This window comes from Kogia breviceps, chromosome 1 (assembly GCF_026419965.1).
Source record: "Kogia breviceps isolate mKogBre1 chromosome 1, mKogBre1 haplotype 1, whole genome shotgun sequence".
NCBI lineage: Eukaryota > Metazoa > Chordata > Mammalia > Artiodactyla > Physeteridae > Kogia > Kogia breviceps.
In genome coordinates this window covers 60,921,611-60,934,155 of record NC_081310.1, presented here as the reverse complement: position 1 = coordinate 60,934,155, position 12,545 = coordinate 60,921,611, and the positions used below count along the sequence as shown (strand labels likewise).

At 42.9% G+C, this 12,545-nt stretch overlaps 1 protein-coding gene across 3 annotated transcripts in view; it reads left to right on the top strand.

Annotated features, from left to right (window-relative positions):
• Window positions 1-556: 556 nt before the first annotated feature.
• Window positions 557-12,545, top strand: part of HHAT (hedgehog acyltransferase) — a 363,561-nt gene continuing 351,572 nt past the window's right edge. The window contains exon 1 of one of the 3 annotated variants that reach the window (XM_067032206.1): window positions 557-648. The gene's annotated coding sequence lies outside the window, so the exon portion shown is untranslated. Of the gene's footprint in view, window positions 649-869; window positions 1,031-12,545 lie in introns of those variants that run through there. The other 2 variants (XM_067032195.1, XM_067032200.1) reach the window with 2 other exon arrangements.

Here is a 12,545-nt window from a genome sequence, read left to right as displayed (position 1 = left end):
ATAGCTCCTGTCCTCAGAGAGTTTATACTCTGGTTTCCCAGAGAATTTCGCGATCAGAAAAATCATCCCCTGAACTATTTCAATGACTTCTAGAATAAACTTCGAGCACAGCCTCTGTGTTTTCCTGCTGCCGAACGCAGAGTTGTCCACGTTTACCTGACCACAGAACCACCTGAAACACTCCTCCCCTGGGGAGTCTGATGAAAAGGGATCCAGGTGCCAGCGGTTTCAACAAGAGCCCAGGTGATTCTCCTGCCCAGGTAAGTCTGTGGAACTCTGGCAGCCTTGGCGTTGGAGGCCTCTGAGTAACACCTGGCATAAAGTCACGGTCCAAGGCAGCTTCAGATCTTCCACTCTTTTACGACCTATTTAAAATCACTGATATACATTTTGCAGTGCTGATCATCTTTGTAAGCTGCTTTACAGTTCATGAAGTTCATCCCATTTGGTCTTCACTCTAATTATCCAGGAAAGCCGGGAAGCTTATTTCCGCTTTACAGAGAAGGACAAGGAGGCTCACAGGGGCTCAATTCACACAACAATCTCCAGAAGCCGGCCGAGCGAGAAGGCCCGCCCTCTTTCCACCCCACCGAGCTACCTCCTTTCGCGTACAAAACGTACGTGGGGACCACTGGGACTGGACTTCAGGTGACTTCCGCTCCCAAACCTGCAGCCTCAGGCCTGCAATTAAACAGAGGTGGATAGGTCCGTGCGCTGCTGGGCGCAGGCACCGGGGCCCAAGGGTGAGCGGGGGCTGGGGCTCCGCGGGCCGGCGCCAGGCGCTCCGGGAGCGGAGTGGCGGGCAGTCCTCCCGCGGGTCCCCTCTAGCCGCGCGGCCTGCTCGCCACCGCTCCCGGGGCGCCGCCTGCTTGCGAGCCCGGCGGCCTGGAGCGGCGCGCGCGGGCACGGCGGCGGCGGGTACGTGCTCCGAGGACGCGCGCGGGTCTGGTCCTCCAACCACCGCTCCCGGGGAAGAGGGCGGTTTCCCGGGAAGCCTGTCGCCGCCGCTGCCGCCGCCGCCGACTCGGAGGTGCGGAGAGGGTTGTTGGGAACTCGGGGCGCGCGTGAGCGTCACCAACGCCGCCGCCACCCGGGACAGCCCGGAGGGTGGTAGCTGGTGACCGTAGTGGGTTCTCGGGAAGTTAGGTGTTGACTTTCTGCTTCGATTGACTCGGTTGAGAAAAAGAAACTCGCCATACGCTTTCTGTTTCCAATTCCCGTTCCTGCAGTGCGCGCCCGAGGGCGGGGCAGAGGAGCGGAGACAAAGGCGCGGGGGTGGGGTCGGGGGGGGCGTGCGCCCGGGTCAAGGCTGCGTTCTCCTCGGCGGGCCGAGTCCGCTCACGCCCATGCCAGCGTCCCCCTTCCTTGGCTTCGTCCCCAGTTTCTGGCACTGTTGCTGGAAGTGTGGACGCCGGTCCCCTTGGCGATCTTAGAAGTGCGCCTGCCTGACTGCTGCGGCTCCAGTGACCCCCAAAGTTAGAGACTTCTTTTGCTTTCTACTCTCCGGACTCAGTTTCCCTCTTTTCTTATACGTGTGGCCTTTAGATGGCATCAGGCTTGATGTGGAAAGGCCCTCCTCCTCTCAATCCCTACAAAGTGGGCGGGAGAGGTACTAGGATGGATAGTACTGGTGGTAAGAAATGTGCTGCTTCATTACTTCGTGGCTCTTGGATCAGGACAGTCAGGCTAGCCAGTTGGTATCCTCGGTGGTTTACATTATATGGGGGTGCGACTCACTGTTTCTGTCCCTTTCTGATTTGTATTCCTCCTTCATTCATTCGCACAGCTAGGCGTTTACTTCCATGTGGTAAGTGCTATGGGAACACAAGGAGAGGAGAGGGAAGGCTTTCCTGAGGAGGGGGTGGTTTTTATAACGGAATTTGAAGAATAAGTATGATTTTTTTTCCCCTTTCATTCTTCATGTTCCGCCTTTCTTATAATTTGTCTCCCTCCTTTCTCAGTGGCAACCCCTAACTGTGATTAAGTGTTGGATAGGAACAGTCAGTTCTGACTTGAAAGATTCAGCTAATAGTGATGGGGACGATGTGCTTGTCAGGTGCTTTAAATCCATTATTTTTAAACCTTGTAATAACTGGGAAGGATACCTAGTGTTAGCCCTTTTCACAGCAGAAGAAAGGAATACTTAGAAGAGATGCCAGAGCCACAAAAAGTAAGTGTTGGGATCGGGTTTTGCACTCCTCTTTCTGGGTCAAAACCTACGCTTTATCTGCTGTTTACTTTGCCTCCTCCTTGGGAAGTAAGATATATAGACTAACTTAGAGTGAAGGCCAAATCTTTAGAGAGAGCAGTCATTTTTGTGGGTGGCTAGATGTTGGTGGGAACTCTGAAGGTAATGTCAGGAACTAGCCAGGGTGAGCCTTACTCATCTGTGTGTCTTCTTCCAGGCCAGGGCCTGGCCCAAGGGAAGTGCTCCTTAACTGTTGCCTGGGAGTTCCATGGCTTGGGTGAGACCCTTGATTCTTTGTAGGGGTTCCTTATCCTTTTTTTTGTGCCATGGACTTCTTTGGAGTCTGGGGAAGCCAATTTTTAAAAGGCATTTAAAAATACATAGAGTTACAAATTATATTGAAACAGTGATCAAAATAGTGTAAAAACCCCAACATTTATAATAGTATTATTTTTCTTGATTCGTGCATTAAGTGACAAAATTCAGTGCTGTATCAGGTAAGTCTCAGAATTTCAAAGTAGTGATGCCCATGTAAATGATGTTTTGCAGTATTTGCAACAGCTGCACTGTAGTATGACAGAATTTGTAACACTTACTGGTGACAGTCACCAGAAATGCTCTTACTAGTGTGATTTGCTCTTCACACTTACAATCAAATGAAATCCTGAATTTCAGTGAGAGGTTCGTGAAGATACAGACATATGAGAAAAGAAATTTAAGTTCATGGCCTCCTGAATTCTGCCTATGGACATCTTGTGGGTGGAGGGCTGGGTATCTAGGTTACAAACCCAACTAGTGGTGGTTTTTCTTCCTCCACGTTCTTGCTGGCCACCCTACAGCATTACTAATGGCTGTTTCCTTCTCCTTCAGTCCGTGTCTCCTTTTCTGCAGGTGCACAGTTGTTTCTAGTGATAAAAGCTGTTGAGAGAGAATTGCTGGATTGTTTATATGCTCTACCTCTCTTGCTCCTTCTGTGCGTAATTCTGCTGAAGAATATTCCAGTGATAGTGGATTTATTTGTGTCATATAATGCATGACCATCTTCCCTTCCTTCCCTCCAATGGTGTATGGTATTACCAGTGTCAGGGAAGAAAAGAGGAGTTATCACTACATATCCTACAGACATTTAAAAAATCTTCAGATGTTATTATGAACAATTTTATGGTGATACATTTGAAAATTCAGATGAAATGGACAAGTTTTTTCAGTAAAATATCTCATAAGACATAAGAACTAGAAAATCTGTGTAGTTCCATATCTATAAAGAAATTACATATGTAATTAAAAATCTTTTCATAGCAGAATTTCCAGGCCCAGATGGTGTCACTAGTGCAATATTACAAACATTTAAAAAAATGAAAAAGAAGGAATACTCCCTGACTGCTTTTATAAGGCCAGCATAACCTTGTTACTAAAGCTTGATAAGAAGATTACAAGAAACTATAGTCCAGACTCTCACAGAAAAGATGCAGAAGCCCTAAAATGGGTATTGGTAAATCAAATCTAGCGACCTATACCTATGTTTATAGGATACTAAACCATGACCAAGTTGGATTTATTCCAGGAATGTAAACTTTGTCTAACATTAGAAAACCAATAAATAATTTAACCACAGTCACAGAATAAAGGAGAAAAACTACTTGATAAACTTCAACACCCATTTGTGATAAAAAATTCTTTGCAAACTAAAACATTATTGAGAGAATTTGAAGTTTTAAAATAATGAAGGGTAAGTCATTGCTCTACAAATAAATGTGTGGATTCAGTATAATTCCAATCAAAATCCCAGCAGATTTTTTCCAAAAATAGTAAGCCAATTTTAAAATTTATTTGGAAATTCTAGACAATCTAAGTAAAAGAACAAAATTGGAAAACTTAAGCTAATAGATAGTACTGTACATAGTTTGTCAGCATGGTGTTGGCACAGGGCTAGACAGACCGTGGAACTGAGTAGAGAATCCATAAACAGGCTCACATGTATGAGGTCTCTTGATTTATGACAGAAGTGGCACTGCAGTGCTCTGGAGAAAGGACAGCCTTTTCAGTAAATGATGCTGGGCCAGCTGGATATTGCAAATGGACAAGATGGATTTTGGTCATCTACCTCACCCCATACACAAAAATTAATCAAGATACATCATACATCTAAATGTAAAATCTGAAACAAGAAAGCTTCTGGAAGAAAGCAAAGTAAAACACCTTTATGACAGGTTTATTGACTAGGACAATAAAAGCAGTAGATAAAAAGGAAAATATTGGTAAGAGCTACGGTTCATCTAAAGATTCCATAAAGAGAGTGAAAAGGCAGGCTACAGAATGGGTGAAGGTATTTGTGATAGTTATAGCCAATAAAGAACTCATACCCAGAATGTAGAAATAATTTTTACAAATCATTGAGAAAAAGCCCAGTAGAAAAACGGGCAAGTCACTTCCCCAAAAGATTTCCAGATTCCCAATAAACATATGAAAAAGTGGTTAACCTCATTAGTAATTAGGGAAATGCAAATTAAAACTACAATGGGATATCACTATACTCAACAGAGTGGTTCAAAACAAACCAAAAAACCTGTCAATGCTGAGTATTTGTTAGGATATGGAAAACTGAACTTCTCATACATTGCTGATTGTTATGAAAATTAGTGTAACTTTTGGAAATTGTTTTGCAGTATCATTTACTAAAGATGGACATACACATCCCCTATGACCTAGCTTACTGTTTAGTGTCTATCATTCTTTGATAAACACTAAGCAGTAAGACAGGTGTATTTGTACCAAAAGACATGTAAAAGAATATGCAGAGCAGTACTATTTCCTAATAGCCCCAAGTTGGAAACAACCCATGGGTTCATCAATAGTAGAATGGACAAAAGCCTAAGTAAATTGCTTATACAATGGAATACTCCACAGTAATAAGAATGAACAAATTATTGCTTTATACACAACATGGTTGAGCCTCACAAATATAAAGCGAAGCAAAAAGAAGGTAGACACAGCAAGAGTAAGTGCTATGTGATTCCGTTTTTTTTTTTTTTTTTTTTTTTTTTGAAGTCCGAAAATGGGCAAAACTAAATAAACTAGGGCGTTAGGAGTCAGGCTAGTGGTCACCTTTAGTGGAGCTATAAGGAAAGAACAGAAGGGGCATTCGGTTTTTTATCTGAGCAGTAATTCCTGGCATGAGTCTGCTTTTTGAAAGCCTTACATTTTTTTTCTTTATCTAAGCATACTTTAATACAAAGTTTACTTAAAATCTATTATTAAAAAATTTGATTCATTCAGATGGCCCTAATCTGGGGAGTGTAAGATGTGGTGGACATGATTCTTGGTGATTAAACAGGCTTAAAATAGGTTGAGAATTTTCTGGGGAAAGGATACAATATCACATCAGTAGCTTTTCTGAACTAGGGGTTTATAAATCTGACTCCTGGGCTTCCCTGGTGGCGCAGAGGTTGAGAATCCGCCTGCCGATGCAGGGGTCACGGGTTCGTGCCCCGGTCCGGGAAGATCCCACATGCCGCGGAGCGGCTGGGCCCGTGAGCCATGGCCGCTGAGCCTGCGTGTCCAGAGCCTGTGCTCCGCAACGGGAGAGGCCACGACAGTGAGAGGCCCGCATACCACAAAAAAAAAAAAAAAAAAAAAAAAAAAAAAAAAAAAAAAATCTGACTCCTTTTCTGCCAATCTTTAACAGCAGAGATCTGGCTTAAGGGCAGTTCATATAAAAGGACTTAAGAGTTATGTTTGATATTAAGATTGATATCAGTGTGAGACAGAAGCCAAAAAAATGCTAAGTTGAGAACTGAATGCAAAATTTTGTTTTCAGGTTTCATTTTCTTACAATTTAAGTTTTTAAAGTTTATATCAATTAGATTAAAATATTCTGATGTTTTATATAAATCCTTTTAATTAGGTACTTTCCTTCCACTAGGCCATGAACTGATTGAGGGCAGGGGTAGCATATTAGTTTCTGTAAAAAATGACCACAAACTTAGTGGCTTCAAACAACAGAAATTGATTACCTACAGTTCTGGGGATCAGAAGTCCACAATGGGGTGGCAGGGCTGCATTCCTTCTGGAGGCTTGGAGTGCTGGGGGGGGCGAGGCAGAGGAGTGGTGTCTTTCTTCGTTGCTGCTGTTCTCTGCCTCTACCATTCCTTTGTTCTTGGCCCCTTCCTCCATCCTCAAAGCGTTATCACTCTAACCTCTGCTTCCATATCATATCTCCTCTCTGTCTCTGACCCTCCTTCTTCCCTCTTAGAATGACCCTTGTGACTACATGGGCCCACATAGATAATCAGGGATAATGTCCTCATCTCAAGATCTTTAACTTAATCACATCTGCAAAGTCCCTTTGCCATGTAAGGTAACATATTTTTACATGTTCAGGGATTAGGGCATGGACGTTTCTGGGGTAGCTCTATTTGGGGGATCCTACAGATGGAATCTTTATATTTTGCCTTCCCAAATAGTGCAGTTCCTGATCTTCAGTAGGAGCTCACTGATATTTGTCAAATGCAGGAATGAGTCTAAGATTTCACTATTTGAAGTATAGTTCGGAAGAAGAGAAACGATGGTCTTGTCCTACTCTTGCTCTGCCACAGCTGGAATTTGGGGTTCAGCTTTAGATACCTATACTATAAAGAGACAACTGACAGAATGGGAAAGGGTCTGGGAAGCAAGCCACTGAAATGGTTGAAGGAAGCATGGGGGTTTGTCCTGGCAGAGGGCTTGGGATGGAGCGGGGAGCATTCATTATCTCTGAATATTTGAAGGAGTAGGATTGGCAAGAATAATTAAGCCTTTCAGTATACTTAATAATAGCAGTAATATTAAACACAACAAGAATGAGCATTTTAGAGCTTATTATGGCCAGGTAATATTCTATCTCTTTGTAAACCCGTTTAATCCTCACAGCAACTCTCTGAGGGTTATTATTATCTCTATTTCATAAGTAAGGACATTGAGGCACAGTGAGGTCATGCAACTTGTACTGGGTCACACAGCTAGAAAGTAGCAAAGCTGGGTCTGACTCCAGAGCCATCCTCTAAACTATCATACTCTCCGGCCTCTGTGCTTTTAGTTGCTGCAGATACAATAGGACTAGTAGCAGAACGTTTTTTAGAAATAGAGGGGCAGATTTTGACTCAGTTTAAGAAAAAAAAAGATGATAACAATAAGAACTTCTTAGAAACAGAGTTTACCTGCCTTGCAGTGTTGCTGGAAGTAGTCAGGTAGGTTATTGTAAAAGGATTTCTCAAACTGGCTGGAGATTAGACCAGATGACAATATCGATTTTGAAATTTTGATTTGGGAACATAATTCTTTAAAATATACATCTCTCCCAACTTTTGTGACATTTTATGTAATAAAGACCTGCTGTGAGATGTAGTTTTTCCACTAACTTTCCAGATTTTATTTATTAGGAATTCTAACATACTGGTATGTAAGCCACGTCCCCGCCCCTTTTTTAGGTGCCATGGCTGTTCCTCCAGTAAAGAGATGGAAGCTGTTTGTTCTCTCTTCCCCCTTGAATCTGGGCTGGGCTCTTGACCAATACAGTGTTCTTTGAATTCTGGAGCCTGGTCCTTAAGAGACCTTGCACCTCTTGCCTTTGTCCTTTTTTTTTGTTTACTTTTGTTTTTTTGTGGTACGCGGGCCTCTCACTGTTGTGGCCTTTCCCGTTGCGGAGCATACGCTCCGAACGTGCAGGCTCAGCGGCCATGGCTCACGGGCCCAGCCGCTCCAGGGCATGCGGGATCTTCCCGGACCGGGGCACGAACCTGTGTCCCCTGCATCGGCAGGCGGATTCTCAACCACTGCGCCACAAGGGAAGCCCTTGCCTTTGTTCTTTTAAGACCCTGAAACCACCATGCTGTGAAGGGTCCAGCCTACTGGAGGATGAGTGCCCACATGGAGGAGAAGTAGGGCACCTAGCTGACAGCTGGCACAAAATGCCAGACATGTGGGTGAGATTATGTTGTCCTCTCCAGTTTCCTTGAGCCATGCAGTGACTTAGTCATATGAGTGATGCCAGGTGAGATCAGAAGAACTGCCCAGATTGCCATCCCATAGAATCACGAGAGAGAATAGATCTTGTTATTTTAAGCCACTGTGTTTCAGGATGGTTTATTGCACAGTGATACATAACATTTGGTGCATATTTAGAAGTAGTGATATGTATTTTTAAATATTCTGTAATTAGACTTTTGCCTAGCCCAATGGACCTCTTCAATCTAGCTGATCATTCCAGTGCGTTGGTGAAGGCTTTCTGGGTTTGGAAAAGCGTTTGTCCATAGTATCATGTGGGTAGAAGAATAAGACTCTTTGTAAGACTCTTAAGCAGGGTTTGGAGAACTCTGTACTGTGAGAGGACACGATGAATCTGGGCCTGGTTTTCCCAGTGAAAGTCATGTAATTTATAATCTGCAAAATAGGTTTCATCAAATTCTACCTGGAAAACAGCAAAAGTCTCCTAACATCTTTTCCAAATGTGCTAGAATATTGCTCTACTAGTATATTTTCTTTTCTTCAAAGCCATTGTCACTTCAGTGGGCATGAGTTCCTTTTACTTTATTACTTTGTGGTTTCCAGAGTGCTCATTTGTTCCTAAATTTAGAACTATTTCAATGTTATTCAGCCCTTACCTCTATATAACTCCCCACTTTCCCCTCTTATTTCCGAGGTAAATTGGTTTGGTTTAGTTTGTCTTCTTCAGTAAATCTTCTAAGGAATGTACGAGTTAGATGTTTCATGTGTATTTTGATTACATCTAGTTGATTTTCTTTCCTGGGGTATATCTACGTTTTACATAACTTTAAAGTCTTTTGCATGTATATAGCTTATATTATCTTCCAGCTTTCCCAATGAATTGATTTTGTCATAGATGTTGAAAAAATGAATCCTGTGAGCTCTGTAAGAATAGGGAGGTGGGTGAGAGAGGGCTCTGGAATTAGACTTGATGAGTATGAATCTAAGCTCTGCTGCTTAGTAGCTGTGTGATTTGGGGCAGGTTTCTTGATCCTTCTGGGCTTTGGTTATCTTTTGTGTTAAATGAGAATACCAGAAGTACCAATCTCAAAGAGTTGTTATGGAGATTAAATGAAAGAATACTTGTAAAGTGCTTTCTCAGCATAGGTAATCTGTAAATACTACTTATTGTAGTACAGCTGTTGCTAAACTCTGGGTAAACTCAGTAGAGAAAAATTTCAGTTTAGTTAGTTGGGAGTGATGATGGTGATGGCACTGGAGATTGTTAGCTTCATGCTGAAGGTGCTGTTTTAAAGTCCTCTGGTGCATGGGAGTATTTGGTGATAGCCCATTTAGTGCTAAATATCAAGGGCAGAGAGCAGAAAAGAATTTAAAGTGGGAGTGTTGGAATCCATTTGTTGTATTTATCAACAATAAAGGTAAAAGACTTTTGAAAACATATTAGAAGTTACTGGGGAAAAGCATTTTACAGAAGTTATGTGTATGCACACTTCAGGCTCTGGCATAGTGAGCTATACTTTTCTGCCAAGAGTAAAGAACAGGATTTCTGCCTAAGAGAGTGGGAGTTGAGAACTTGGGTTCTATTTTTTTGCTCCATAGCTGGCTTCTCTGGATCCTTGGGCAGATCACATCTTTTCTCTGAGCAAGGTTCTGATTCTTGAAAAAAGAGCTAACAGTTAGCCCTCCTGGTGAGAATGAGAGTGGATGGCATCTTTGAAAGCAGGTGGAGTGTTAAATTACAATGTGAACGCAAATGTACATTGCTTCAGTATAGTAAAATCCCTCTTAGCTGAGGAATTCTTGCCATTTTCCAGCTAAGATTTTATTATGTGGGCCGCTTGAGTTCTACAGTTCCCAGATAAATATCATACTTTTGGGAAATACCCAGCTTGGGGCTCTTATACCCAGTATGGGGCTCGAGAAATCTTGTTCCTCCAGTTTGACTTCTTTCCCCTAATCCCAGGGAAACCTCTGCTATGATTTTCTTACAAGACCTAATCTTAAATGCATTTTCTCTCTGTCTTCACTTTGTGCCTGTTTCTCACCTTCATCAATAATATTCAGCTTTGAGACACTGTAGTCTTGACAGCTTTGGAGATGCTATTTTATGTCCTTTATTTTCCTCTCCCCTTCCCCCACCCTGCCCCAATGCCTCCTGGACTAATTTTGGTGCCAGGTGCAACTTAATTTTCCCTCCTCTCTGTTGCTTGGTTCTAGCACTTTCTAGCACTTTCTCTCCACTTCCCACCGAGAGCCTGAATCGCTGACCTCCCTGCCTTTAGTCTCTACTGCTATGTCAAGGGTCTTCTTCCTGAAGCTTCATGAAAAAATTAAATGTGCTGGCTCACAAGCCTGAGGTTTCTTCAGGTAATCAGATCCGAGCCTGTCATATATGTTTAAGACCCTCCCCCACTTGGCTCCTAAACTATCCGCATTTTTTCTCCCCACCAAAGTGGAAGTGTTCTCAGACACATCTTCACCATCAGACATCCCAGCAACCTGCCTTAGCTCTCACATATCAGTACTATAACCTCCTTTATATAGATCGATCAGGTAGTCTCCTACTTAAAAACAGGCTGTGTTGCTGTAGATTGGCTGTTTCCTATAGAAATCATGTTATAAATGTTGACGAGTTTCCAAGCTATCGAATGGATTCCCACTTAGCTGATAATATTGCCGCAGGACTGAATCTTATGCATGAAAAACAGAAAAGAGGCATTACTTACACATTTGAGTAAGGGCTTCTTTGATTTCATCGTGGTAGCTTATGCCTAAAGAAGAACATAAGCATGTTTAGAAAATGAGACATAGACACTTGAGAATTCTCTGAGAGAGTTTTTAGGAACGTTTATGGGTTTGGACATTAAAAAAAAAAGTTCTAGTTACATTCCCAAAGGTACAGCTTTGTGTTGTATCACTGAATCCTTTAAAACATATCTACTCTGATTGGCTCTCTGAGTGCACAGCTGAAATGAACAGGGAGAGGGGAAAATACTGGGGAGAGGAATTTTCTTGAGATAAGTGGACAAGAGTTGGAAAAAAATATTAAGGAAGAAAGATCTGTTAAGAAGGACAGGTGGGTGTCTGTGTGGTGGTGGTGCTTTGAGGTCACATTCCTGGGATTGTGAATGATGAGGCAAGAAAAGTGAGGACTGTATATAATTCCTTTGGGGCTAAGAAAAGAGGTGGTGAGAAGAGACACTGGTCAGAAAGCTCTCCAGGTGGCTCCCAAGGACAGTTTGTTAGCTGTCTGCGGTGGCCGTGGGTCGTGGGAAGAGGATGGGGATGAGAAATTGGAGGGAACTCTGGGGATGCCGATCAGCTGAAGAAGGCCCAGCAGCAGGTAGGATGCTCACCCCCTCTCCCCGTGGAAGGTCAGTTAGCTGTCATCATTTCTGAAAGAAAACCAGGGCTCTGGCTAGGTAAGCTCCTGATGAGTTAAATTCACTAACTGGTCCTGCTGGACAGATCTTAGCCAATGTTTATTGAGTGCTTGCTCTGTGCCAGGCCCTGGGTAAACATTTTACATTTAATCCATTCAATAACTCTATGAGGAAACATATCTGGAAAGTTGTGATCCACTTAAATTCCTCAGCCAGTCAGCGGCAGAGCCTGGTCTCCCCTAGGGCTGCATCTCTCCCTGATGCATCTCTCCCTGATATGCTGTCAGCAGGAGGTTATTTGGTCCAGTCCCCAAATTTTAAATATGAGGACACAGCCCTGCTGCTTTGTTGTTTATTACTGTGTATCTTTGTGTATATGTCTGCAGAACATATACACTGTAGCTAAAAGTAGCATCAAAAAGGAAAATGTTATAACTCTGAGTTTTCTAGTTTCCTGACAGTTAAATCACTAATTCAGGGGAACTGTCCTAGAAGGAGAATGTCCATGAAAAGGTTCAAAAGAGCAGGGCTTCAGGAACTTTGATTTAATCTCCAAGATTATTTATGTTCAAATTTAGTAGCATTTGAAGAGGGGTTCAGCTCTTTGCTGATTGAGCAAGTCATCCAATATAGTAATACCAACATCCTTGGAAAGAGAGACAATATGAAACCCAGAGGTTGAAATTCACTTCCCACTAAATTGAAAATGACTGTATTCCTACAAAGTTCTAGAAAGAAATCTTGACATATTCTAGGAGATGCCAGGTATTTCAAAATAAAGTGTGACTAGAAATGTATGAAGTTAGAAGGGGCTCTGAAAAGTAGTAGGGGAACCTGAGAAGGCATTGTTGAAGTACTAGGGCTTAGAGAGCTTGGGATTGAGAGCATGAGTGGCTGCTTCTCGATTTTTTTTTTTTTGCGGTACGCGGGCCTCTCACTGTTGTGGCCTCTCCCATTACGGAGCACAGGCTCCGGACGTGCAGGCTCAGCAT